The sequence below is a fragment of the Lissotriton vulgaris genome, chromosome 1_1 (assembly GCF_964263255.1).
Source record: "Lissotriton vulgaris chromosome 1_1, aLisVul1.2, whole genome shotgun sequence".
Classification (NCBI taxonomy): Eukaryota; Metazoa; Chordata; class Amphibia; order Caudata; family Salamandridae; genus Lissotriton; species Lissotriton vulgaris.
In genome coordinates, this window is record NC_141685.1 from 1,962,891,262 (window position 1) to 1,962,918,682 (window position 27,421).

The following is a 27,421-nucleotide window of genomic DNA, read 5'->3' on the forward strand; positions in this document are numbered from 1 at the left end:
TCAAATTGAACGGGTAATGCCGACTGACAAATGGAAAGACGGAGATGCCTAATGTTGCCAGACCTATACCCGGAAAATAGGTTCATTACATATCAGGAGGTAGTGCGGCCACAGCACGGCAGCTATGGCCCTCATTCCCCAAGGCCCCTAAGCCCACCCATGTCCTGGTTACGATGATAGCAATGGCGGGAGGGCGGAAATTTGTCACCTACCTATACAGGGCGCTGATGGAGGATAAAAAACTTGGGGCCATATTATCAAGAAAGGGCTATACATTATTGACGCTTTTATCGGCTGGAAACTTCCGCTAAAGCGCCGATAATGGGCTTGATGATATGCTCTTGTGAATTCCCATAGTAGCCCAGGTTAACACCAGGACACCACCCTCCCTCTCTTGCTCCCGGGGCTTGTCACCCTGTGTGACGTCCTGATGAAGACCCCGTTAAAGGACTTTAATTAGCCTGCTGATAGGGGTCGAAACGTCGACTTTTCCTTTGTTGAGATTCCGGCACACCCCCGATCCATCAAGTAATCAGATGTGACCGTCGAATGTGATTTATTGACTATGTTTTGAATTTTGCCCTATATTTTGGCATTTGCATTGTAATTGGTTTTTTACTGTCACTAAATTTGGATGACAAATGTTACCCTTTTTAATACTGTGTCAACTTTCTATGTCCTTATCACCTCCTTGAGCACCACCCTCCCTCTCTTTCTCCCGGGGCTTGTCATTTCACATAAGTTGATTCATTAATTGCTACCAGCAATTACGCAGTGTATTGGTAATAAATCACCTATACCAATTACCAAATTGTCTCTTATGTTTGTCTAATTGTTTTGTTGGTAATTTCAATTCAGTGTATGTCATTCACAATACACTATCCTTACGGGGACCCCCTTGTATGTACAACATAGCACCCAGGTCCACGTGACTGCATGGGTTCAACCCCCTTTTTGTGTAACAACACCAGGACATGGGCTTCTATGGGAATTCACAAGAGCATATTATCAAGCCCATTATCGCCGCTTTAGCGGCAGTTTCCTGCCTATAAAAGCGGCGATAATGTATTGCCCTTTCTTGATAATATGGCCCCTAGACCCTTAAAAGTGGAAGAACAGTGGCAGCAGGTGCGTCCGCAGGAACTTACGCCCCGGGACTCGGAGAAAGTCCATGGGAGCGTACGCAAGGTATCGGTCTCCAACAGATTCAAACAAATACAGTATATTATAGTACATATGGCCTACCTCTCGCCCAGGTGGCTCCATACCATCGACAGCTCTAGGGATCCAGCATGTCCCAGATGTTGCCATGTTCAGGCGGACTTTCCACATATGGTATGGACCTACCCAATAATTCAGACGTACTGGACGGAGGTCCTAGGAGACCTGTATAAATAACTGGCTGGACGATTGACATGGAGGCGAGCTCCTGTCTCCTCGGACTAATTCCCAGGGACCCTAAATGAAAGACGAGTAGACAGTTCCTGGGGCTTATAGTAGCTAGGCGACGGATAGCAATTCACTGGCTGGCGCAGCAGCGGCCACAGCTAGCAAGCTGGAGAGCGGACCTCAGAGAGTGGGCACTGGCGGAGGAGGGGCATATGCGCGCCACCAGACGAGATGGCAAACTACCTGAGGTACTGATGGCGTGGGGAATGATGATACAGGAGATAGAGGGGCAGGCCTCGCAGTCCACACAGGTATTGCAGGATGGGACACACCACTGGGACAGACATCCACAGTCAGGAGGGGAGCTAGATGGAGACCCTAGACGGCGCTTAAGATAATCGGACCTGAGGTGCATAGAACCGGCAAGGAGGGGTGTTGGGGGGAGACGGGAGGGAGGGAGTTCGGAGGGGGTTTTAGTTTGAGATTGTTTACTACACACCAAATCCTCTCGAGGAGCGTACACAGATATAATCGAGGAGCGTACACAGATATAATCCTGAGTTCACAATTGAAATGTTCATGGTATCAATTGTCATATGAGCGGAATGTATTGTATATGAACATGATCTGTACCTTCCGAAGAATGAAATTCATCAATAAAGAAATTATAAAAAACAGAGGCTGCTGTTGAGGTGGGAGGTGACTGCCAACTGAAAGAAAATAGACACACGCCACGTTATTGTTTGCATCAGTCACTGAGTGGTCCTACGCTGGGACGCCAGGAGGAAGAGGAGGAGCCTAGAATTGCGACTGCAAGGAAGTGAGGCAAGAGCTCTGGAGCATTCCCCGCACCCTGCCTGCCTACTATCATCATCGCATGGGATGCCCAGTTGGCCCCTGCCAGCTAGCATGCCCACAATGACCTGCTGCCTCTTCTTCTGCTGAAGACGGCTGGAATGCCAGAAACCCGTCCTCGGAAGCTTGTTTCCGGTCCAGGGAAGGCATGGCTTGGCAGTTCGGGCTGGACTGTTCCCATGAGGCACAGGGTCAAGGCTGATCTGTAATGTGATGTGATGTGAGATGGGACTTATATAGCGCGCTACCACTCCAAGGAGTATATTGGCGCTTGGATTCCAGAAAACAGCAGGTAGTAGACGAAAAAAGGCTACCAGTCTAAGAAGCACATCATATGAATCCCATACATTCGGAGTTGGACAAGGAGTAGATCCATGTTTTTAGAGACTTTCTGAATTTTAGTTCAGCTGTGGATTGATGCAGGAAAGAGGGAAGTTTGTTCAATGCTTTCGCGCCAATGACTGCAATGGATTTTCCTCCTCTAGTTGACATTTTGAACCTGGGGAAAAGGAGTAAATTAGCTGTGGAGGACCTGAGTGATCTTGACGGATGATATTGTTTAAAGTATTTGTGCAGGTACAGTGGGCCGTGGTGGTGAAAGGCTCTGTAAGTAATGGTAAGAACTTTAAAAAGTATGCGCTTATGTATAGGAAGCCAGTGTAGTGCATCCAGAGCTGCAGAGGCCGAAGATTTCCTAGGCCTGACCGTCAGAAGCGGTCGCTCCCTACTGCCCTTGCTCTCTCCTGCCTACTCTGCCTGGGTATCGTTAGCGCTGCGCTGCTGATCTTAATTAGCGCTTGACCGTGCCTGCATTATTATTTCATTATTTCATTATTTTCACGTGCCTGTTTGTTTGCTCGACAGTGCCTGCATTGTTTCATTAATTCTGAGTGCCTGTGTTGCTTAGCTCGCATTGCTGCATCGTTTGTTTATTTATTGCTGTGGCCCATTGCTTCTGTGCTCCGCTCCTCAGGCGCCTCGCTGCCCACCGCGTAAATAATTTATTCAGTTTCCCCCAACCCGGTCTGCACTTCCGATTTAGCCGCCATTATCATTGTTGTTGTTGTGCCCGGAGCCCGCCCCCTCCACCACGCACCCGCCTCCCAGCTGCTCCTCCCTCCCACTAAGAGGCAAGGCTTCCCCCTGACCACCGAAGCGCTGTGACCGTCCTGACTTCGTCAGAAGCGGTCGCTCCCTACTGCCCTTGCTCTCTCCTGCCTACTCTGCCTGGGTATCATTAGCGCTGCGCTGCTGATCTTAATTAGCGCTTGACCGTGCCTGCATTATTATTTCATTATTTCATTATTTTCACGTGCCTGTTTGTGTGCTCGACAGTGCCTGCATTGTTTCATTAATTCTGAGTGCCTGTGTTGCTTAGCTCGCATTGCCGCATCGTTTGTTTATTTATTGCTGTGGCCCATTGCTTCTGTGCTCCGCTCCTCAGGCGCCTTGCTGCCCACCGCGTAAATAATTTATTCAGTTTCCCCCAACCCGGTCTGCACTTCCGTTTTAGCCGCCATTATCATTATTGTTGTTGTGCCCGGAGCCCGCCCCCTCCACCACGCACCCGCCTCCCTGCTGCTCCTCCCTCCCACTAAGAGGCAAGGCTTCCCCCTGACCACCGAAGCGCTGTGACCGTCCTGACTTCGTCAGAAGCGGTCGCTTCCTACTGCCCTTGCTCTCTCCTGCCTACTCTGCCTGGGTATCGTTAGCGCTGCTGATCTTAATTAGCGCTTCACCGTGCCTGCATTATTATTTCATTATTTCATTATTTTCACGTGCCTGTTTGTTTGCTCGACAGTGCCTGGATTGTTTCATTAATTCTGAGTGCCTGTGCTGCTTAGCTCGCATTGCCGCATCGTTTGTTTATTTATTGCTGTGGCCCATTGCTTCTGTGCTCCGCTCCTCAGGCGCCTCGCTGCCCACCGCATAAATAATTTATTCAGTTTCCCCCAACCCGGTCTGCACTTCCGTTTTAGCCGCCATTATCATTGTTGTTGTTGTGCCCGGAGCCCGCCCCCTCCACCACACACCCGCCTCCCAGCTGCTCCTCCCTCGCCCCTCCCCTTCCACTATCCATATATGTCAGATGCATTGTCGTGCAGCGTTCACGTGCAGCGGTCGCGCCCCATGCGCGCCGAAGGTGCGCCAAAGGTAAGCCCGTCTACACCCGTCCGCGCCGGGACCGCGCCCAGTGCCAGACCCACTGGTCCCCGTCGTACCCAGCCCACTAGATACACATACGATGCCGCTACTCTCCTCGCCCTCAACCCTGGACGCTCACCACAATGCTGCGAAGCCACCCCAGGACGGACCCACCTGCAAGTTCACCTTCTCTAGGACCCTCACCAAATCCACTTCCTCCAAACATAGCTCCGAATCTAACCACCTGAAATGCATCCTGCTAAACACCCGCTCGATCCACAGACACGCCACTGAACTCTGGGACCTACTCGACACTGCGCCACCGGACATCGCCTTCCTTACAGAAACTTGGATGAACACATCATCAGCACCCGACATCGCCATCGCCATCCCGGACCCTTACAAGATCATCCGAAAAGAACGCACCAACCAAACAGGAGGAGGAATCGCCATTGTCCATAAGAACACCATCAAAATCACGACCAGCATCAACGATAATCTTGCAACCGCCGAACATCTCCACTTCCAGATCCACACCGACCCCAGGACCACACTTAGAGGCACCCTCATCTACAGGCCTCCAGGAACCCGCACTCAATTCAGAGATGACATCACTGACTTCGTCAGCCCACATGCCCTCGCTTCCGAGAACTACATTATATTAGGCGACCTCAACTTCCACCTTGAAAACAAACACGACAGCAACACCAACTCCCTTCTGGACAACCTGGCCAATCTCGGACTCAAACAACTTGTGGACACCCCCACCCATGTAGCCGGACACACGCTCAACCCTATCTTCACCTCCAGCAAGCACATTTCCTTCGACCGCACCACAGCTCTCCATTGGACGGACCACAGCTGTGTTCACTTCAGCTACAAAACCACCTTGACCCACAACCTATTCCTCGAAGAGACTGGAACAAAATCACCTCCGACCAACTCCTCACTTCACTCAACCAAAACCCTCCCACCCTCTCATTGGACCCAAACCAAGCGGCCACCAACCTCAAACAATGGATCACCCACAGCGCTGACGAATTAGCACCCCTGAAAAAGCACCAGATCAATTCGGCCAGCAAAAAGGCCCCCTGGTTCAATGATGACCTTAAAAAATCCAAAAAGCTATGCCGCACCCTAGAGAAAACTTGGAGAAAAAACCCAACCACTGACAACATGGCCACCCTCAAGGCGGCCACCCGCAAACACCACCAACTGATTCGATCCACCAAGAAATCTGCTCTCAAGGATCGTCTCGACAACAACGCCCACAACAGCAAGGAACTTTTCAACATTGTCAAAGAATTCACCAACCCTGCCGCAGCATCTAACGACATCACTCCTTCCCAAGACCTCTGCGATGCGTTATCCTCCTTCTTCTACAACAAAATTGCCGACATTCACAACAGCTTCGAGAACTCTCCCTGCGAACAACCCTCCCCACCCCCTTCAGATCCTACACCGCCAACTAACAACCTCAGCGCCTGGAACCCAATCACCACCGAAGACACCATCCGCCTAATGAACTCAATCCACTCTGGCTCGCCAACCGACCCCTGCCCCCACCACATCTTCAACAAAGCTGACTCCGTCATCGCACCCCATCTCTGTGATGTCATCAACTGCTCGTTCAACTCTGCCACCTTCCCAGAAAGCTGGAAACACGCCGAACTCTACGCCCACTTGAAGAAACCCACAGCAGACCCCTCTGAACTTAAAAACTACCGACCCATATCCCTCCTCCCCTTCCCCGCCAAAGTCATTGAGAAAGCCGTCAACAGCCAGCTCGCCGCCTTCCTTGAATCCAACAACTCCCTCGACCCCTCACAATCCGGCTTCCGAGCCAAACACAGCACCGAAACCGCCCTCATCGCAGCTACAGACGACATCCGAACGCTACTGGACAACGGAGAAACAGTGGCCCTCATCCTACTCGACCTCTCCGCCGCCTTCGACACAGTTTGCCACAACACCCTTATAAAACGCCTCAGCAACATCGGCATACAAGGAAAAGCCTTGGACTGGAACATCTCATTCCTCACCGGGAGAACTCAAAGAGTCCGACTTCCCCCATTCAACTCAGAGGCAACTGAAGTCATCTGTGGAGTACCACAAGGATCTTCACTCAGTCCCACTCTCTTCAACGTTTACATGAGTCCTCTCGCCTCCATCGCGCGTCAACACAACCTTAACATCATCTCTTACGCCGACGACACCCAGTTGATCCTTTCCCTCACCAAAGACCCTAACACCGCCAAAACCAATCTTCACGAAGGCATGAAAGAAGTAGCTGAATGGATGAAACATAGCCGCCTAAAACTCAACTCAGACAAAACGGAGGTGCTCATCCTAGGAACCTCCCCCTCGGCCTGGGACGACTCTTGGTGGCCTTCTGCCCTGGGCACCGCTCCCACACCCACACCCACAGACCACGCACGCAACCTGGGATTCATCCTAGACTCCTCTCTCTCGATGTCCAGACAAGTCAACGCAGTCTCATCCTCCTGCTTCAACGTACTTCCTACTCTCAAAAAGATCTTCCGCTGGATCCCCATCGAAACAAGAAAGACTGTAACCCACGCAATGGTCACGAGTCGACTGGATTATGGTAACACACTATACGCCGGAATCACAGCAAAATTACAGAAAAAACTCCAACGCATCCAAAACGCATCAGCGAGACTCATATTGGACATCCCTCGCCAAGATCACATCACAGGACACCTAAAAGACCTCCACTGGCTTCCCGTCAACAAGAGAATTACATTCCGCCTTCTCACCCACGCACACAAGGCTCTCTACAAACTAGGACCCGAATGCCTCAACACTCGACTGTCCTTCTACACACCCACCCGCCAACTTAGATCGGCCAATCAAGCCCTCGCCGCAGTCCAGCGCATCCGAAAATCCACCATGGGTGGCAGGTCCTTCTCCTTCCTGGCTGCCAAGACCTAGAACTCACTCCCCACTCACCTCCGCCTCACTCAAAACCACATCTCCTTCAGAAAAGAACTCAAAACCTGGCTTTTCGACAAAAATTGATCCCCCCTTCCCCAAGCGCCTTGAGACCCTCTGGGTGAGTAGTGCGCTATATAAATCCCTGAACTTGAACTAGGCAGTCTGAGGACCAGTCTGGTTTATGCAGGGCTGATTTATTAAGTCCTGCATAAAGACTATTACAATAGTCTAGCCTAGATGTTATTAGGGCAACAGCTACTGTGCATATCTGCATCTGCATCTGATCTGCATATGGCCATGTCTGAACTGGGGTGGTGCGGAGTGCAAAAAAACGATGAATTTAGGCCCAGATCTCTGTACTGGGGTGAATGTATGACATTGTTCTGCATTCCGTCCATCAACTGTTGTTTTGCATTTTGTCACCCCGAGTGGGATGGGTATGCTCAGACGTGAGTCCCATGCTATCCACACCACTGGAGGCAAGCTATCTTGGCTGAAGACAGCTGATAGCTAGAAACCGGTCCTATGATGCTTGATTCCGGTCCAGGAAAGACATGGCTTGGCAGTTCGGGCTGGACTGTTCCCATGAGGCACAGGGTCAAGGCTGATTTGCATATGGCCATGTCTGAACTGTGGTGGTGTGGAGTACAAAAAAACGACGGATTTAGGCCCAGATCTCTGTAGTGGGGTGAATGTATGACATTGTTCTGCATTCTGTCCATCAACTGTTGTTTTGCATTTTGTCACCCCGAGTGGGATGGGTATGCTCAGACGTGAGTCCCATGCTCTCCACACCACAGGAGTCAAGCTATCCTGGCTGAAGACGGCTGATAGCCAGAAACCGGTCCTAGAATGCTTGATTCCGGGCCAGGAAAGACATGGCTTGGCAGTTCGGGCTGGACTGTTCCCATGAGGCACACGGTCAAGGCTGATTTGCATATGGCCAAGTCTGAACTGGAGTGGTGTGGAGTGTAAAAAAATGATGGATTTAGGCCCAGATCTCTGTACTGGGGTGAATGTATGACATTGTTCTGCATTCTGTCCATCAACTGTTGTTTTGCATTTTGTCACCCCGAGTGGGATGGGTATGCTCAGACGTGAGTCCCATGCTCTCCACACCACTGGAGTTAAGCGATCCTGGCTGAAGACGGCTGATAGCCAGAAACCAGTCCTAGGATGCTTGATTCCGGTCCAGGAAAGACATGGCTTGGCAGTTCGGGCTGGACTGTTCCCATGAGGCACAGGGTCAAGGCTGATTTGCATAGGGCCATGTCTGAACTGGGGTGGGGTGGAGTGCAAAGAAGCAATGGATTTAGGCCCAGATCTCTGTACTGGGGTGAATGTTTGACATTGTTCTTCATTCTGTCCAACTGTTGTTTTGACTTTTGTCACCCCGAATGGGATGGGTATGCTCAGATATGAGTCCCGTGCTCTCCACACCACTGGAGTCAAGCTATCCTGGCTGAAGACGGCTGATAGCCAGAAACCGGTCCTAGGATGCTTGATTCCGGTCCAGGAAAGACATGGCTTGGCAGTTCGGGATGGACTGTTCCCATGAGGCACAGTGTAAAGGCTGATGTCTGAACTGGGGTGGTGTGGAGTGCAAAACAAGATGGATTTAGGCCCAGATCTCTGTACTGGGGTGAATGTATGACATTGTTCTGCATTCTGTCCATCAATTGTTGTTTTTGCATTTTGTCACCCGAGTGGGATGGGTATGATGGTCAGACGTGAGTCCCATGCTCTCCACACCACTGGAGTCAAGCTATCCTGGCTGAAGACGGCTGAAAGCCAGAAACCGGTCCTAGGATGCTTGATTCCGGTCCAGGAATGACATGGCTTGGCAGTTCGGGCTGGACTGTTCCCATGAGGCACAGGGTCAAGGCTGATTTGCATATGGCCATGTCTGAACTGGGGTGGTGTGGAGTGCAAAAAAATGATGGATTTAGGCCCAGATCTCTGTACTGGGGTGAATGTATGACATTGTTCTGCATTCTGTCCATCAATTGTTGTTTTTGCATTTGTCACCCCAAGTGGGATAGGTATGCTCAGATGTGAGTCCCATGCTCTCCACACCACTGGAGTCAAGCTATCCTGGCTGAAGATGGCTGATAGCCAGAAACCAGTCATAGGATGCTTGATTCCGGTCCAGAAAAGACATAGCTTAGCAGTTCGGGCTGAACTGTTCCCATGAGGCACAGGGTCAAGTCTGATTTCCATATGCAGGGCCGGTCGCTCGATGCACCACGCGGCTCCCCCCTGTGAGTGCCAGGACCCCTGTCCTCCGCTGCTGCCTCGCTCCGGCTGAGCGCCGGTTTGTTGCGCTATTCCTGTGCCAGTATTGTGTTGTCTCTGCTTGTGCCCCCGTGTTTTTGCCATTCCCTTCTCTTCTGTACTGCTGTTTTTGCCATTCCTGTTTTTTACTGTGCCCCTGATTATTTAGCCGTCCCCGTGCACCCGTAATTGTTCCTGCCGCTTCTTCCCCTCCCCGCTCCCCGCCGCTGCTCCCCTGCGGCCCGCCCCCTTTTTATTCTGTTCCCGCCATTGGCCAACCCGCTCCCGCCTCCCAGATGCTCCTCCCGTCCACTTCGCCATTTATGGAGGTCGCCGTACGGAAGCGCAGCGGACGTGCGCAGCGGGCGCGCCGATTGTGCGCCGAAGGCACGCCAAAGGCAAGCCCGTCTGCGCCCGTTCGCGCCTGGACCGCGCCCAGTGCCAGGTCCCCTGGCCCCCATGGACGCCATCCCACTGGACGGACGTACGACGCCGCCACTCTCCATGCCCTCAACGCCAGACGGAACCCTGCCTACTACCGAGCCACCCCGAAACGCACCCACGGACCCTTCACCTGCCAAGTCTGCAAGTTCACCTGCCTCCGGACCTGCACCGCACCCGCCAAGCACCAGCAGCAACCACCTCAAGTGCATCCTGCTCAACACCCGCTCCGTCCACAGACATGCCGTGGAACTCTGGAACCTGCTCGACACAACACCACCAGACGTCGCCTTCCTCATGGACTCCTGGATGAACGCCTCCTCAGCGCCCGACATCGCCATAGCCATCCCGGACGGATACAAGATCACCCAGAGGGACCGCGTCAAACAGACTGGAGGAGGCATCGCCATCGTACACAAGAACACCATCCGCATCTCGACCGACTCCAACGACACCTTCACCGCCGCCGAACACCTCCACTTCCAGATACACACCGACCCCAAGACGACCCTCAGAGGCACCCTCATCTACAGACCTCCGGGACCACGCACACAATTCAGGGAAGACATCGCAGAGTTCATCAGCCCGCACGCCCTCGCCTCCTCTGACTACATCCTCCTAGGGGACCTCAACTTCCACCTGGAGAACTACAAGGACAGCAACACCACCACCCTGCTGGACAACCTCGCCAACCTCGGACTCAAGCAACTGGTGAACACCCCCACCCACTACGCCGGCCACACGCTTGACCCCGTCTTCTACTCCAGCAAGCACATCTCCTTCAGCCACTCTACCGGACTACACTGGACTGATCACATCTGCGTCCACATCAGCTTCAGGAGAAACACGACCCACCACCACCCACAACAGATTCCTCGCCGGAGCAGGAGCAAGATCACCGCCGAGCAGCTCACCACCTCCCTCCGCCAGAACCCTCCCGCCAGCACAACGGACCCCAACGAAGCAGCCAGCAACCTCACACTGTGGCTCACCAACTGCGCCGACGACCTCGCACCACTAAAGAACCCTCCCAGCAAGCCCAGAAGCAAGAAAGCCCCCTGGTTCACCAACGAACTCAAGGACTCCAAGAAGAACTGCCGCACCCTTGAGAAAGCCTGGCACCACGATCAGACCTCAGACAACATGACCGCCCTCAAGCACGCCACCCGCAAGCACCACCAGCTGATCCGCACCACCAAGAAAACAGCATTCAAAGAACGACTGGACAACAACTCCCCTGACAGCAAGGAACTCTTCAGCATCGTCAAAGAGCTCTCCAACCCCAGCGCCGGAAACAACGACATTACACCCTCGCAAGACCTCTGCGATTCCCTCGCCTCGTTCTTCCACTGCAAGATCGCCGACATACACAACAGCTTCGGCGCACCAACCACGCACCCAACCGCCGAACCAACGCCCCCTACCACCACCCTCTGCAACTGGACCCCGGTCAACACCGAAGACACCTCCCGCAAGATGAACACTATCCACTCCGGATCACCTACCGACCCCTGCCCCCACCACGTCTTCAACAAGGCCGACTCCATCATTGCACCCTAACTGCGGGACATCATCAACACCTCCTTCCACACCGCCACCTTCCCATAGAGCTGGAAGCACGACGAGCTCAGCGCCCTCCTGAAGAAACCAACAGCAGACCCAACCGACCTCAAGAACTTCCGCCCCATCTCGCTCCTCCCTTTTCCTGCCAAAGTCATCGAGAAGACCGTCAACAGACAGCTCACCGCCTTCCTCGAGACGAATGGTTCCCTCGACCCCTCACAGTCCGGTTTCCGAGCCAACCACAGCACCGAGACTGCCCTGATCGCAGCCACCGATGACCTCAGATCCCTGCTCGACAACAGGGAAACAGCAGCTCTCATCCTCCTGGACCTCTCCGCAGCGTTCAACACTGTCTGCCACCGCACCCTAGTACAGCGCATCAGCAACATCGGAATCCAAGGGAAAGCACTAGAGTGGATCATCTCGTTCCTCACCGGAAGAACCCAGAGAGTCCGCCTCCCCCCGTTCAGATCCAAGGCCACCGAAATCATTTGTGGCGTACCATAGGATCATCACTCAGCCTGATCCTCTTCAACGCCTACATGAGCCCCCTCGCAGCTATCGCACGTCAACACAACCTCAACATCATCTCCTACGCCGACGATACCCAGCTGATCCTCTCCCTCACCAACGACCCCGCCACTGCCAGAACCAGCCTACATGAAGGGATGAAAGACGTCGCCGAGTGGATGAAGAACAGCTGCCTGAAACTGAACTCAGACAAAACGGAAGTCCTCATCCTGGGATCATCGCCCTCCGCCTGGGACGACTCCTGGTGGCCCCCTGCCCTGGGCACCACTCCCAAGCCAACGGACCACGCACGCAACCTGGGCTTCATCCTGGACTCCTCCCTCTCGATGACCAGACAAGTCAACGCCGTCTCCTCATCGTGCTTCAACACCCTGCGTATGCTTCGTAAGATCTTCGGTTGGATCCCCACCGAGACAAGGAAGACCGTCACCCAGGCACTCGTCACCAGCCGACTGGACTACAGGAACACCCTCTATGCTGGAACCTCAGCCAAACTGCAGAAAAGACTCCAACGCATCCAGACCACCTCCGCACGACTCGTCTTAGACATCCCCCGACACAGCCACATCTCCGGCCACCTGAGAGACCTGCACTGGCTCCCCGTCAGCAAGAGGATCACGTTCAGGCTCCTCACCCACGCACACAAGGCTCTCCGCGACCTGGGCCCCAAGTACCTCAACGACTGCCTGACCTTCTACGCGCCCAACTGCGAGCTACGATCGACCAACCTCGCCCTCGCCGCCATTCCACTCATCCGCAGAGCCACCGCCGGAGGAAGATCCTTCTCCTACCTGGCAGCCAAGACCTGGAACTCCCTCCCCATCCACCTTCGGATGACCCGGGACCATCTTTCCTTCAGGAAGCAACTCAAGACCTGGCTGTTCATGCAGTAACGTACACCTCTCCCCCAGCGCCTTGAGACCCTTCCGGGTGAGTAGCGCGCTATTCAAATGTTATGATTGGTTGATATGGCCATGGGGGTGGTGTGGAGTGCAAAAAAACGATCGATTTAGGCCCCGATCTCTGTACTGGGGTGAATGTATGACATTGTTCTGCATTCTGTCCATCAATTGTTGTTTTTGCATTTGTCACCCCGAGTGGGATGGGTATGCTCAGACGTGAGTCCCATGCTCTCCACACCACTGGAGTCAAGCTATCCTGGCTGAAGACTGCAGGATGCTTGATTCTGGTCTAGGAAAGACATGGCTTGGCAGTTCGGGCTGGACTGTTCCCATGAGGCACAGGGTCAAGGCTGATTTGCATATGGCCATGCCTGAACTGGGGTGGTGTGGAGTGCAAAAAAATGATGGATTTAGGCCCAGATCTCTGTACTGGGGTGAATGTATGACATTGTTCTGCATCTGTCCATCAATTTTTGTTTTTGCATTTGTCACCGTGAGTGGGATGGGTATGCTCAGACGTGAGTCCCATGCTCTCCACACCACTGGAGTCAAGCTATCCTAGCTGAAGACGGCTGAGAGCCAGAAACCGGTCCTTGGATGCTTGATTCCGGTCCAGGAAAGACATGGCTTGGCAGTTCGGGCTGGACTGTTCCCATGAGACACAGGGTCAAGGCTGATTTGCATATGGCCATGTCTGAACTGGGGTGGTGTGGAGCAGGGGCGGTGGGTGACATTTGAAAGTGGTGGGGCGCAAAGTGATTTGCATACAGCACCGTAGCGAGTGCGCGAGCTCGAACCCCAAAAGGGGGGTTTGTGGCGGTTACCCCCCCAAGAAAATTTTGAAAAAAAAGAAAAATCGTGCACAGCAGTGTAAATTATGGTTTTGCCTATTTTTTGTGTGGCCATCGCCACCAGCCATGCACAATACACATTCGCCTATGATCTGACACCTTTGTTTTAGTCCTTAACAAATCCAACTTCTGAATGCTCCCTAAATGGAGCACTCTAGACCTAGCACACCGATCCAACTGCAGACCAATCCTAAAGGGCCTAGGCTATTCCACGAAAAACTGATTGAAATGTGAGCGTTAACATAGTTCTGCAAATACCTTGAAGAAAAAACCTTTGCCTCCGACTGGGATCTTCCCTAGAAGAGGCACAGACTCTGCACAGATCTCTATAATGATTTACATACAATAGTGGACACAAGCTTCTGTAATAAATGGTGCACTCGGACAAACTGCACTGTAGACTAGCTGGTACTAATGAGGTGAAACTTTGGCCAAGATAGCGTTAACGTTTAAAAATTACAAACCAAGGAGGTAACAGTAGTACAAAATGCGCCGCATTATGCCACATAACATGCCCTCTTTCATGCCACACATAATTTGCCCTCCCTGCCGCATAATTCCGGTGGACCTGCATTTATGCATCAGTGGATTACAGTCAGCCAGACACAAAGTATGCCCATAAAAGAATTACAATTTGCTTTATTATGCTCTATGTTTCGTTAGGTTTTTATTAAAAGACTACATAAAGCATACCCGCATATAAAAATGTAAAATCATACTCAACAGTAAATGAAACAATGGAATTTATCTACAAAGTTTTATTCCCCACATGGCTTAACTTACATTTCTTTGGTTTGCTCTCAATCATACATTTTACACACTGTGGCAGCCTATTATTAAACAAGCATTTTTGCCACTAATCAGGAATTTATGGTCGTGACGAATTCTTTCTGTCAGTCTTCTCAAGAAGCAAAGGTTTGGGACTCTTGATTCTTTCCTTCAAATTACAGGGTTCAAAGAGAATTAAACTGGCCAGAACCTCGAGGAATAGCCACATTACCACTGAGTGTTAGAGTCGCACAATTGACCAAGTACAGCACTTTAAACTCAGAGAGATGACTGCACTTAACTAAGTTAAAGAAAGGCTCACTGTACATGTAGTTTTAATTTATATGCATTTCCATTTTTAAGAGCACAGAAGAGGCCCAAAAGGACTGCAGACACTGTACAGTCACAGAAAAAGAAACATTTAGACGTGTTTTGTTATAGGGTGGGTGCAAACAAGGGATAAGCAGCTACATGACGACTGTAGAGGGCAGCAAATGAAATGAAGAACAATGACCCAGGGCTCGTGGGCTGCTAGGAGGAGGGGACTTTCAGCAGTGGAAGTTGGGCAGAAGGGGGTGAGTGGGTGATGTGAAGGTCTTTCATTAATAGGTAACTTTTGTTCACCGACTAGTGTGATGAGTGTAAGTATGGGCGGAAAATCCGTTTCGCTCGCGGATTTTGCGGATTTTCGGTAAATTCGCAATCCGCGAGATTCGCGAATCTCCCGCAAAATCCGCAAATCCGCGAGCAGCGGATTTTATGGCTTGCTCGCACTGTTCGCGTGAGTTCGCGGCTTCCCAGTACAACTTCGCGCCCCGCGAATAAGCGCTAAATTGCAGAAATACGATCTTAGCAAAACTGAAACTACTTACCAGGTTCAAAAGTTCAGGCTCATCATTAGTAGCCATTTCCTGTAGTGCTTCCTGAGGGGCCCCTCCAGAGTTCAGTTGCCTACTTGCAACTATTATGTGACCCTGCTCTGAACCTCAGAATAGTTACACATATGCCACAAAGGTCCTGAATTACAGCTAAGGGAGACAAGCAGGAGCCAGGCTGGAAGTTCAAATCCATTAATCAGCCCCTAATTCATTATTGTCAGTTGGGGCAGGGCAGGTGTTGTAACTAATTTTGCAACAATGAAAGCACTTAGCAAGTGCAAAAGATCACTAATCAGGAAGCACTAAGGAAGCAGGTGCCAGCTAAAAAAATATTCTGTGACACATTAATCAGCCCCAAATTAATTCAGGTCACTTGAGGCAGGGAAGGTGTGCTTTGCTTTGCCACAATAATGTACACTGACTGGACAACCAGAGGGTGCTGTGATGAAACAGAGGGTGGCATGGGTGGGCCAGAGGGTGGCATGAGTAGTCAGAGAGTGGCAGTGGTGACAGAGAGTGGCAGTGATGAAGAAGAGTGTCCCAAACAGGCTGGACACGTAGAAACAACAAGTTCGCAAAACTTGCGACCCGACAGGTAAGTTCGCGTTTGCGAAATTGTACAAAACCCTCGCGAACTGGCAGAAACCCGCGCGAACACAAAAAAAAAATCCGCAAATTCGCGAGAATTCGCGGATTTTGCGAATTGCGAGTTCGCAAATCCGCAAAATTCGCGAACGCGAGATTCGCAAAATTCGCCCATGCTTAGATGAGTGGAACCTTTTTAAATGTAGAGAAAGGAGGGCAGTTTCTAATTTTGCAGTGATCAGACCGTTTCTCTAATTTAGGCGACACCATGGAGACTACAAGGTTTCCAAAATTGATGAGATACCAGAGGGATATGATGTGTTAGCTCTCATGTGAACCATTGCTATTTTAGCTGCAGTTACGGTGAGCAAAGGCATCAGAATAAAGTGCATCGTATGCAACAAGCTCGCTGTGCCTCTATGCTTGCGTGCAGTTATGACAGTATTGCATTTCGATGGGCAATGTATAACTAGCCCAATAAACAACCACGTTTCTACCCATATGTGAAAGACAACTATCCATTCTTGCATTCACTCACTGTCTCAACATACACACACTCACATTAATACAAGCCTGACCCTCACTCCTGCACTGAGTCACTATAACAACTCGCACACCATTTCACAAAGCATCGACTCACACTATCCCACACAAGACCCTCACTTGTTTACGCACTTGTACATTCACTCGCTCATCAAGCACCAGCTCACACAAGACCCCTACACATGCACTCACTCATAGCAAGTGCTGCAGTAGCCTGGCAGTGGTATTACAAAGACGACCTGTAATCTATAAACACAATCATCGTACGCTGATTGGTTAAAACTTTGTCTCCACCACCAGTGCTGAAAGGTTTTGGACAGAACTCTCCTCTGGAATAACACTAACCTTGATCCGGAGTATGGTGCAATCCTCAGTAAATCGTTGAAACGCCTTGTCAAGTGCAGCAAGTGCTATATACATGTATTTGCATTACAGTAATCGTGTTATCGTGTGCAGGTTTATCAACAACACAGTGTCCCTTTCTCTGCACTTTCCCGCCCCCACATTCAATTCTACCAGTACTAGCAGAGCAGCCCCCTGCACTTTGCAGTCGGTGCAATAATGTCAAATACATAATTAATACACATCAAACTATTGATATGTGAACAACCAGCGACTTTAGTTCCAATCATAACCTGGGCACACATAGCGCCGCCGCCTAATGCCGCAGGTGTGCCGCTTCTTCGCGCTGTAAATAACCGGTGCTTTTGTTAATTCCTGTTGTATTGATTTAAAAATAAAAATGCACATTTTATAAAACAAAATGGATTAACAGAACAGAATGTAAATGCATCACTACAACACAGGTAATCTAAGAATGGCGTGTATAGTTCACTCCTCCGTCTTCTCCCCAGCCCACCAGGCCGTGTTTTGAGTGGCTCAGCGAGATTAACATACTAATAACACGATTATTTCACTGTCAGTCGCCCAAGGGGGCCCGGGGAGGCCAAAGGTGGATATGAAGCTAATTAATATTATAGGCTATTAATAAGCACGCGGGGCCAAGGCCCCGTGGCGCGAGCCTCTGAAGCCATTATCACAAGGCAGTATTGGATGTCAGAGAGTGGAGGGGGCCCCGGGGAGCCGGTAATCTGGAAAGAGGAGACGAAGGTCTGGGGGGGCCATTTATTCATAAGCGGGGCAGGCAGCACAGTGTACAGTGAGAGAGCTGCCTGTGTCAATTTGAATTAGACAAGAAAGTGGACTCTGGCATCACATGGCACATATAAAAAATATATTGCACATTGCACAAATGCACATTCCTAAATCGTAACACTACTACATTGATTCCGACCGACGCAACTCTTACTTTTTCCCACTGGATGCCTGGTTCGGATCTAGATACATAGATTACAGTGCGACGACCGCGACGACGAGCTCAGCTGCAGCAGGCACCACCAGGCAGCAGACTATCAGGCAGTTATAACTTATAACTTACCGTTACGCAGGCAGCAGCAGCAGACACTCTAGTTTCCACTCCATAGAAGTGCGGGGAAAATGGTCAGAAAGTCACTTGGGCTCGAGGGGGCGGTATTGTCTGTGTTTTTAGGTCGAGCAGACCTAAGAAGCATGCGAAGCATGCTTTGTCTGCGAAGACATCTTTTGCTGACGTGTCTGGGGGAATGTGAGACAGCGATCGCCCACGCGCTTTGCTGTCTCAGATTCCTCCTCGAGGGCGAGCACGTCGCCGTGCACATCCCCTGCCTCGCATTCTCTCTCAATCACACGCAGTCACGCATGCGCACACACATTCCCTCGTGCACACACGCGCACACACTCCCGCCCCCCTCCCCCCAGGCATACAAACAGGCAGACACGGAGTCCCCTACGGGGGACTCTAACTTCACATCAGCCCTGGGCCCCACTCACCGGCTGCTCTCTTCCGGCGGGGCTCCTCTCGTGCTCTGCTCCTCACGGCTAAAAGTGAAATTAAAGCGCTCCCAGCGCTAACCTTCCCTAACAGGAACATATATAATTCATTTCCATTCTGTCACTCCTTTCTCTAGTCCTTCATTTTACCTCCCTTATCACCAAGTGCAACTATTTGTCCTATTCTCCAGCTCTTTGTATTTCTGTCTATACATCTATAACACCATCTTTCCTTTCTTTGTTTTCACCTCTGTCTTCCTTTCTCCATCTCTATACCCTTTCTTTCTGGCTGTAAACACCCCTCATTCTCAATTTTCCTCTGTCTAGTTCTTCCTCTCTCTCACTCCCTACTTGTTTTCCTCTCCTTTGTGTCTTATTCTACCCATGTTCTCTTTTCCCTTCTCTTTTCCTTTCTTTCTCTCTCACGCTAGAAATTCCCCTCTCTCCTGTATCTCACTATGAGCTCTTTCTTCAGTTATTTTGATATTTCTCGTGTCATTATTCCTGCTGTCATTTAGTATCTCTTTGGAGTTTAATTTGTGACTGCAAACCTTCCCCTCCCTCCAGTCGTGTTCTCGCCTGTCCGTCTCACTCACTTCCCTCTACCCCTTGAAATCTTCTGTGCTCTTTACTACACCTAATGTTATATTCTGTTGCAATGCAATAGGTCTCACTTTTGCGAAAGTTTAAGCTATTAGCATTGTAAATGACAATGCCTTTTATTTATGCTTTAAAAGCAAAAACATAAATAAAAGGCATTGCCATTTACAATGCCAATAGCTCTAACTTTAATAATGCGAGACTTATTGCAATGCAAATGCTTGTTAATAAAGGACCTCCTGAGAATAATTCTCTTACAGCAGCCCAACAAAGCTGCACGAGCCTTCCCAGGCACATACACTTCAGTGCGAAGGCGATAGGCTTGCTTTAGCAAAGATTATTATTGAGGCTTTTGAGAAATGTAACTATAATTGGGCTTTGTTCGGTTGTGCAGACGCATATGCTTTTTCTAATAAAGTGGTCTTTTTTTTTAGAGAAACACTATCTACGCCTAATTTCAGCCCAAAAAAAACCACTACCATTTATGAAATTTCGCATAGACAAAGGAGAGTTCCAGAGATGTGCCCTAACTTGGGGAAACTGTAAATAAAAAAGCGCAGGTGAAATGCTATCATAAGATATTTTTGTGATTGTGACATGCTTATTAAGGGGATGAAAATAAAACGAAAAAGTCGCCAAAAATGCAACAAATGTAGTCTTGTTAATGAGGTACAAATCCTCCAAGCCACATAAATCAAGAATTGGCAAACGAAATCATTTTACACTGCACAATCTTCCACTTGGGTCCGAAATACTGTTTGAAAAGAGACGCATTTTCTGTTAATCTAGCATTTTGGTAAAGACGAAGCAAGTCCCCATGTCCATTTGAAGATATGCAGTTAGTTTGCCCCACTGCTCAAAGTTACTGGCTGTGTTTTGGCATGCTGGAAATGCACCTTAACGCAAGGAGACACTTCTATTTTAAAAAACAATTAAACCACTACTAACCTCTAACCCAGCCACCAGCTCGAGTGACGTGACGAGTGACGGTCTGGTCTGGTCTGAGTCAGTGACGACGGACGGACAATAACCACGAGACTGTGTAGAGACTGACTGAGTCCAGTGAAGAAGAGAGGTCGGACACTGACAGTGAGTGACAACAGTCTGCTGGCTGCTGCCTGGCCCTGCGCGCACGAGGGACAGAGAGGGAGCCCCCGCCCTAAAGAATCTTAAATACAGCTGCGCAATTAGTGGAAACGTCACGGCGCGCACCGGCGCACGTCCCCCAAATCCAGGGCCAATCAGTCCACCCACCCACGCGCCGGCATCCAATAATGATTGCCTGTATTTCGGCGCGGTGGGCCAGCCAATCCTGGCGCTGCATAAGCGCCAGGATTGGCTAGGGGGTCACACAGTCTACTCGCCCTGGCGCATTTTTACAGAACGGGGCCCAGCCAAAGACACACCCCCCTGGCCCCTTCGAAGTTGACGGCTAACCTGGCTAAAGCGCATGCGCGGGCAAGTTTCCTCCTTAATTCCTCATGCGCAGTCGAGTCAGACAGACTGTGACATCACACTGATGTTGTTGTTGTAAACCAGCCCCACCCCCTGCGCACTCCCTATTGTATCGGGTCTGTCCCGGTCGGAACACTCGAGTCAATTAAGCGCCGCTGTATTTTATTTAGGTGTTTTCTGTTTAGCTCTCTGCAGCAGCAGCCGCAGGTGCGTCCACCAGGCTTAGTGGGGCTACGCCCCTACACCCCAATGGACGCACCGCTGCTGGTGTGGAGTGCAAAAAAATGATGGATTTAGGCCCATATCTCTGTACTGGGGTGAATGTATGACATTGTTCTGCATCTGTCCATCAATTTTTGTTTTTGCATTTGTCACCCCGAGTGGGATGGGTATGCTCAGACGTGAGTCCCATGCTCTCCACACCACTGGAGTCAAGCTATCCTAGCTGAAGACGGCTGATAGCCAGAAACCGGTCCATGGATTCTTGATTCCGGTCCAGGAAAGACATGGCTTGGCAGTTCGGGCTGGACTGTTCCCATTAGGCACAGTGTCAAGGCTGATTTGCATATGGCCATGTCTGAACTGGGGTGGTGTGGAGTGCAATAAAACGATGGATTTAGGCCCAGATCTCTGTAATGGGGTGAATGTATGACATTGTTCCGCATTCTGTCCATCAATTGTTGTTTTTGCATTTGTCACCCCGAGTGGGATGGGTATGCTCAGACGTGAGTCCCATGCTCTCCACACCACTGGAGTCAAGCTATCCTGTCTGAAGACGGCTGATAGCCAGAAACCGGTCGTAGGATGTTTGATTCCGGTCCAGGAAAGACATGGCTTGGCAGTTCGGGCTGGACTGTTCCCATGAGGCACAGGGTCAAGGCTGAATTGCATGTGGCCATGTCTGAACTGGGTTGGTGTGGAGTGCAAAAAAACGATGGATTTAGGCCCAGATCTCTGTACTGGGATGAATGTATGACATTGTTGTGCATTCTGTCCATCAATTGTTGTTTTTGCATTTGTCACCGCGAGTGGGAAGGGTATGCTCAGACGTGAGTCCCATGCTCTCCACACCACTGGAGTCAAGCTATCCTGGCTGAAGACGGCTGATAGCCAGAAACCGGTCCTCGGATGCTTGGTTCTGGTCCAGGAAAGACATGGCTTGGCAGTTCGAGCTGGACTGTTCCCATGAGGCACAGGGTCAAGGCTGATTTGCATATGGCCATGTCTGAACTGGGGTGGTGTGGAGTGTAAAAAAACGATGGATTTAGGCCCAGATCTCTGTACTGGGGTGAATGTATGGCATTGTCTGCATTCTGTCCATCAATTGTTGTTTTTGCATCTGCCATCCGGCGGGGGCTGGGCTGCGAGCGCCGTCTCTGCTTGCTACCCTTCCCTTCGTAGCCATGCCACCCAGCCGTGAGGCATCCCAGAGTCGCTGTCCTTAGGCCATCTCACCGAGCTGTGCAGCATCTGAAGGTTAGTGGACCTATTCTGGCGCACCGCACTCCGGTGTGCCTCCGTACCAACCGTTCTCAGCGTAGCCCTGTGCCACGCTCCTTCCCTCTCTCAGCCCTGTGACATTGCTGTTCCTTAGGTGTGGGTGGGTGAGTCAAGATTCTCCGTGCGCCGTGCTGCTCCCCCCGCTCCTGTAGATAGGAGGATACCTGGGGGAGCGGCTCTTATATGCCCCCCCAGATTCTACTCATGCTATGAGACTCTCCCCTCATTGGAGGTTTGAATGTCGCCCGCCCCCCCATTGGACGTGCTGCGAGCAGGGGGGGGAAGTCGGACACCTTTCGGTGTTTCCCTGCTTGCTGGGGCGACCCCATTTTCGCGCCAAATTGGCGTCTCCTGTGTCTTCTCCTGCCCCCGCCTAGTTGCACTGGGGGCTCGCCGCCGGGTTATGGTGACGGCTCCTGAGCCCCCTACGGAGGCTCGCCTCTGCGATAACCCCTGCACTCTTCCCCACTCCCACAGTTGATTTCCAATGCCTTCTCCTTTGTACTTCCCCTCCCGCCAAGAAAGCCACTACACTTCTTGTCTTTGTGGTGGTCATTTGTTGTCCGCAGTTTATTAGGCTTACAAAGAAACAGGTATATCTTGCATTTGTATGTTATGTCATCATACATTTCCTTGCTATTGTCTCTTGGCCCTTTTGGGCCGGTTCTTTTTGTAGGTTGGATTTTCTTGCGCTTCCCCTGCGCGGGGAGGGGATATCCGTTGTCCCAGAGTAAGGCCGCCTCGCTACCTTTCCAACTCAGCCCAGCCCCCTGCCATCCGGCGGGGACTGGGCTGCGAGCGCCGTCTCTGCTTGCTACCCCCCTTCCCTTCGTAGCCATGTCACCCAGCCGTGAGGCATCCCAGAGTCGCTGTCCTTAGGCCATCTCACCCAGCCGTGCGGCATCTGAAGGTGAGTAGACCTACTCTGGCGCACCGCTCTCTGGTGTGCTACCCTACCAACCGTTCTCAGCGTAGCCCTTCGCCACGCCGTCAGGGAGGCTGCCGTCTTCCTGCGGCTCCCCCCTCAATCCCCCTTATTTACTGACAGCCTGCCAACACCATGGCGCCCCACAGGTTGCTCCAGAAGATCTCCATACCTTGCTCAGAGTGGTGCACCCCGTCGTTGGCGTAATACTCTTGGCGGCCCGTGTGTATCAACCCATGTCTGATTGCTCCCAGGCCGTTTGCCCTGCAGAATTTGCTCACTGTGAGGTTCAACTTTTTCCTTGAGTTCTCCACCCCCTTTTATGATTCTGCCCCTCGCCATTCCTGCCTGCTGATCAATTCGGACCATATAATTGTCCAGTGCCCGACTGCCCTGGCTGTCTCTACCAAGTCGTTCTGTATCCTGAGGAGTATGGCCCTCCGCCCCAAACTGGCCAAGTTGTTCCCCCCGAGGTGTATGATCAGGATGTCTGGGTAGCGCCCTGCCTCTTCCCGCAGGCTTCTGAGGGCTGCCGGCAGTTGCTCCCATTGCATGCCCGACCGGCCGAACCAGGGAATGCACGTGTGCCCTGGTCTGACGCCGAACGTGGGTCCCTTGCTTTTCCACCATGCACCCATCTGTCTGATTAATGCCCCACCACCCAAACCAGGTGGGTTCTGCTCCCTGTCGAGGCAAATGGAAAGGGCCAGTCACTCTCCTGCTTCCCCCGCCTGCCTATTGGTCATAGTAGCTGGGGCCTCACATATGTCTTGTATGCGCGCGAGTGCCACCTCCCTACTGCCTGTATACCTGCCTCAGACATCCTGTGTTGAGCTGCGGTTGTGGCTGCTCCTATCCGGAATGAGTGGGACCCAAAGTCCCCTGGTGGCAGGCCTGCCCTGCTGAGAGCAAGGCGCATTACTGCTGTGAACTGGAATTTGCTCAGATGGGACCCATACCTGTGTTTGAGTAGGGGGCACCCTCCTGCTGGGCGTACTGCCATGAAGGCCAACAGGCAGCATACTGCGCATAGTTCCTGGTCCTGAATGCAATGCAATCTAACTGTGGACCCCTTACCTGCCTGATCTGACCGCCGCAGCACCAACTCTACTCCCCCGGCCTTTGGCGTTACGTCACTGCCCTGTAGGCAGCGCTCCGCCAGGCCTTCACTGGCTGGGGCCACTAGCTCGCTGATACGGAATTCGAAATGCCCCAAAGAATGCCCTGAAGAGCAGCCGCTCATATTCGCCTGCTGCTACGCCCTCTAGTGCCTTTAGCAGTGCCCCTAATCTTCTGTAATCTAAACGGCGCCTTGTGTCCGCTTTCTTTCCTTCCTTCCTTCTCCAGCCTTTCATTGCCGTCTTTATGTAGTGGGTTGCAACTGTGTTGTCCTGTTTCCAACTTTGCATGGTGCGCTACCGCTGCCAGGTGGGCTTGTGCCCAGGACCTAGACCTCTTGTCCTTGTACGCCCAGACAATAAATTGCTCTGCCGCCTGGCGCGTGTCACCCGGTTTGGCCAGAGATTGTATGCCCCCTACTCTCATCACTGTCGCTGCGTATTAGTTGTAACTTTTCGCAGCGCCGGGAGTTAGTGCGTGAGTGATCAGTTCTGAAAGGTCTACCCTGCCAGTTTCCACAGCTGAGGCGGGAAGGGGGTCATGTCTGCGTCTGCCCTGAGCGCCAACTCCCTGAATCTGCTCATCTTGTCTCTGAATAGGGCGTCCGCTATCTCGTTCTCCACCCCTGGCTCGTGCCTTGCCCACAGGTCTATGTTGCCTTCCAACTGCAAGATAACCAGACGTCGCATTAGTCTCAGTGTGTCCGGGCACCTGGCCGATCCCCTGTTAATTTCCTGCACTACGCCCTTGTTGTCAGACCATAGGGTCAATTTCATGTTCTGGAGTTCCTTCCTCCAAATCACCAGAGCTACCACAATGGGGAAAAGCTCTAAGAATGTTATATTGACTGTTACACCTTGTCTGTGCCATCTGTCGGGCCACTGCCCCACGCACCACTTGTCCTTCAAGATCGCGCCAAACTCTGTGCTCCCTGATGCATCCGTGTACAGCTCGACCTGTTTGCAGGTGAGCCAACCTTCCCTCCAGATCAGGACCCCGTTAAAGTCCACTAGAAAGGAATCCCACACCGCCAGGTCCCTTTTTTCGTCCTCCCCAGTCGGACGTGGTGGTGCTTGTGTGTGAGGCCTTGCGTGAGTCTTGTCAATCGCCTTGCGAACACTCTGCCTGCTGGGATGACCCTGGTGGCGAAATTCAACTTCCCATTGAGCTGCTGTATCTCCCTTAGTGTGGCTTTTTCCCGCCCACACAGGTTCTTTATCTTTCGCCTGAAGTCCTCTACCTTCTCGGGGGGGGGTGGGGGGGGGGGGAGCCTGGATGTACCTGAGACTGAATCCAGCTCTATCCCTAGGAACATGATCTTGGTCGTTGGCCCCTCAATTTTGTCTTTGGACAAGGGGATCCCTAACTCTCCTGCTAGCTTGATGAATGCCCCCAAGGTGTCTTGGCACTCGGTGGACTTCGCTAGGCCGGTAAACAAGAAATCATCTAAGTAATGCAGCTTCCCGCCCGCCGGGTGGCGGTCGTGTAGTGCCCATTCAATACATGTGCTGAACAGCTCGAAGTAGGCACATGACACTGAACAAACCATTGGCATTGCTTTGTCATGGTAGTACTGTCCCTCCCACTGGAAACCTAACAGGTGGAAGCTGTTGGGGTGGACTGGGAGAAGGCGAAACGCCGATTCGATGTCTGCCTTCGCCATGAGCGTGCCGTTGCCCGTGGCCCTTATCAAGTCTATTGCATCGTCTATTGTGGAGTAGCTCACCGAGTTCACCTCCGCCTCAATCCCAACATTAACTGACAACCCATCCGGAAATGACAAGTGGTGGATCAGTCTAAATTGCCCTAACTCCTCCTTTGGCACCACCACTAGTGGGGAAATGACCAGCTCCTCGCTTACTGTGGCTGGGAGGGGGCCCTCAATCCAGCCCAGCTGTCTCTCTTTCTCTATCTTCCTTGCTACCACCCCAGGGTGTTGCATTGCTGCTTTCAAGTTCCTCTCGCAGCTGGGGGGGAGGGGGCCTCTGAATGGTATGGGAAAACCTCTCTCAAATCCATGTACCAATATTTCTGCGTCTGACTTATTGTGGTATCTGTTAGCTAGCGCGCGTAATCATTGTGTGTTGATGGGGGACCATGCCAGCGGGGGGTTACTTTGTCGCGCTTTACCCTCGCTGTGCTCCCTGCCTGCCTCATTGCTTCTTTTTCTCCCTTTTATCGCGCTTTGGGTCATCTCTGCGCCTACAGTTTGCCGCCGGGTGTCTTCCCCCGCATGCTGAACATGTGTGTTGGAATTTACATGCTGCCCCATATGTACATTTGTTGGCCTCAAATTTCCAGCATATTGTTGGTGGCCCGCTTGTGTGCGTTCCTTTCCCTGCACTGAAGTGTTGTGCTTCTGTAACGGCCGGCCTTTCCCTCTTTGAAAGGATCCACAAAAGGGGTGTTTACCCCTCCCACCCCATGACCTAGCTTCCTTCGCTACCATCATTTTATGGATGAAACCGGAAACGTCTTTCTCATTCCATTCCATTTCTGAGTGTGTTTTTTCATTTTTAGCCTGAAACCCTTGTAGTATTCTAGCCAGGCATCACCCTAGAACTGTCTTTGTGCATTGTGTATGCTCGCCTTGTAAAGCCATAGGTCGGCTGCGCAGCGCAGGAACTGCACAACTATGATGCATGCCATTATCCTGAACGCGTCTAACCAATTGTCGAATTTCCGTTCCTTCCGCTCCCTTCTCCTTTCTCTCCTGTCTTCCTCCTTCTTATCAAATGTTGTCAAGTCCAGCCCCTCTAACTGTATCTCTAGCAGCGTGAAGATATCTAGAAACTCCTTCCACCATATTCTCTCTTTTACTGCCAAGGGAATGAGGCTAGCCAGGCCCGTGGCTCTGGTGGTCATGGATGCGGGGCCCGGCGAAGGTCTCGCGTAGGCCCCGGCTATGTCTACTGCAGTGGGATGTCCGCCCTGGAGCAGGACATTCCCCCATGCTGCTGTGGGTGACCCTCCCTCCCTTTCTGGAGTGGCGGCGGTCTGTTCCCCTATCTGCTGCCCCCGCGCCACGCCTGGGTTGAGTAAGTACCAAGGTGCCCCTGTGGTCTCCCCTCCCTGCGAGGTTGTGGCTCCCTCTGGTCGCAATGGCCCCTGTCCCGTGCTAGCCTGTGCCCCTGCCGGCCCTGCGTTCCCTGTGTTCTGCACCCCTAACCCTTTCAATAACAGCGGCGCCATGGTCCTGCAACATTCCTGAATAATTGCACTAATATGCTCACTGCTGGTTGGTGTGTCGTTGGTCCCTTTGTCTGGTCC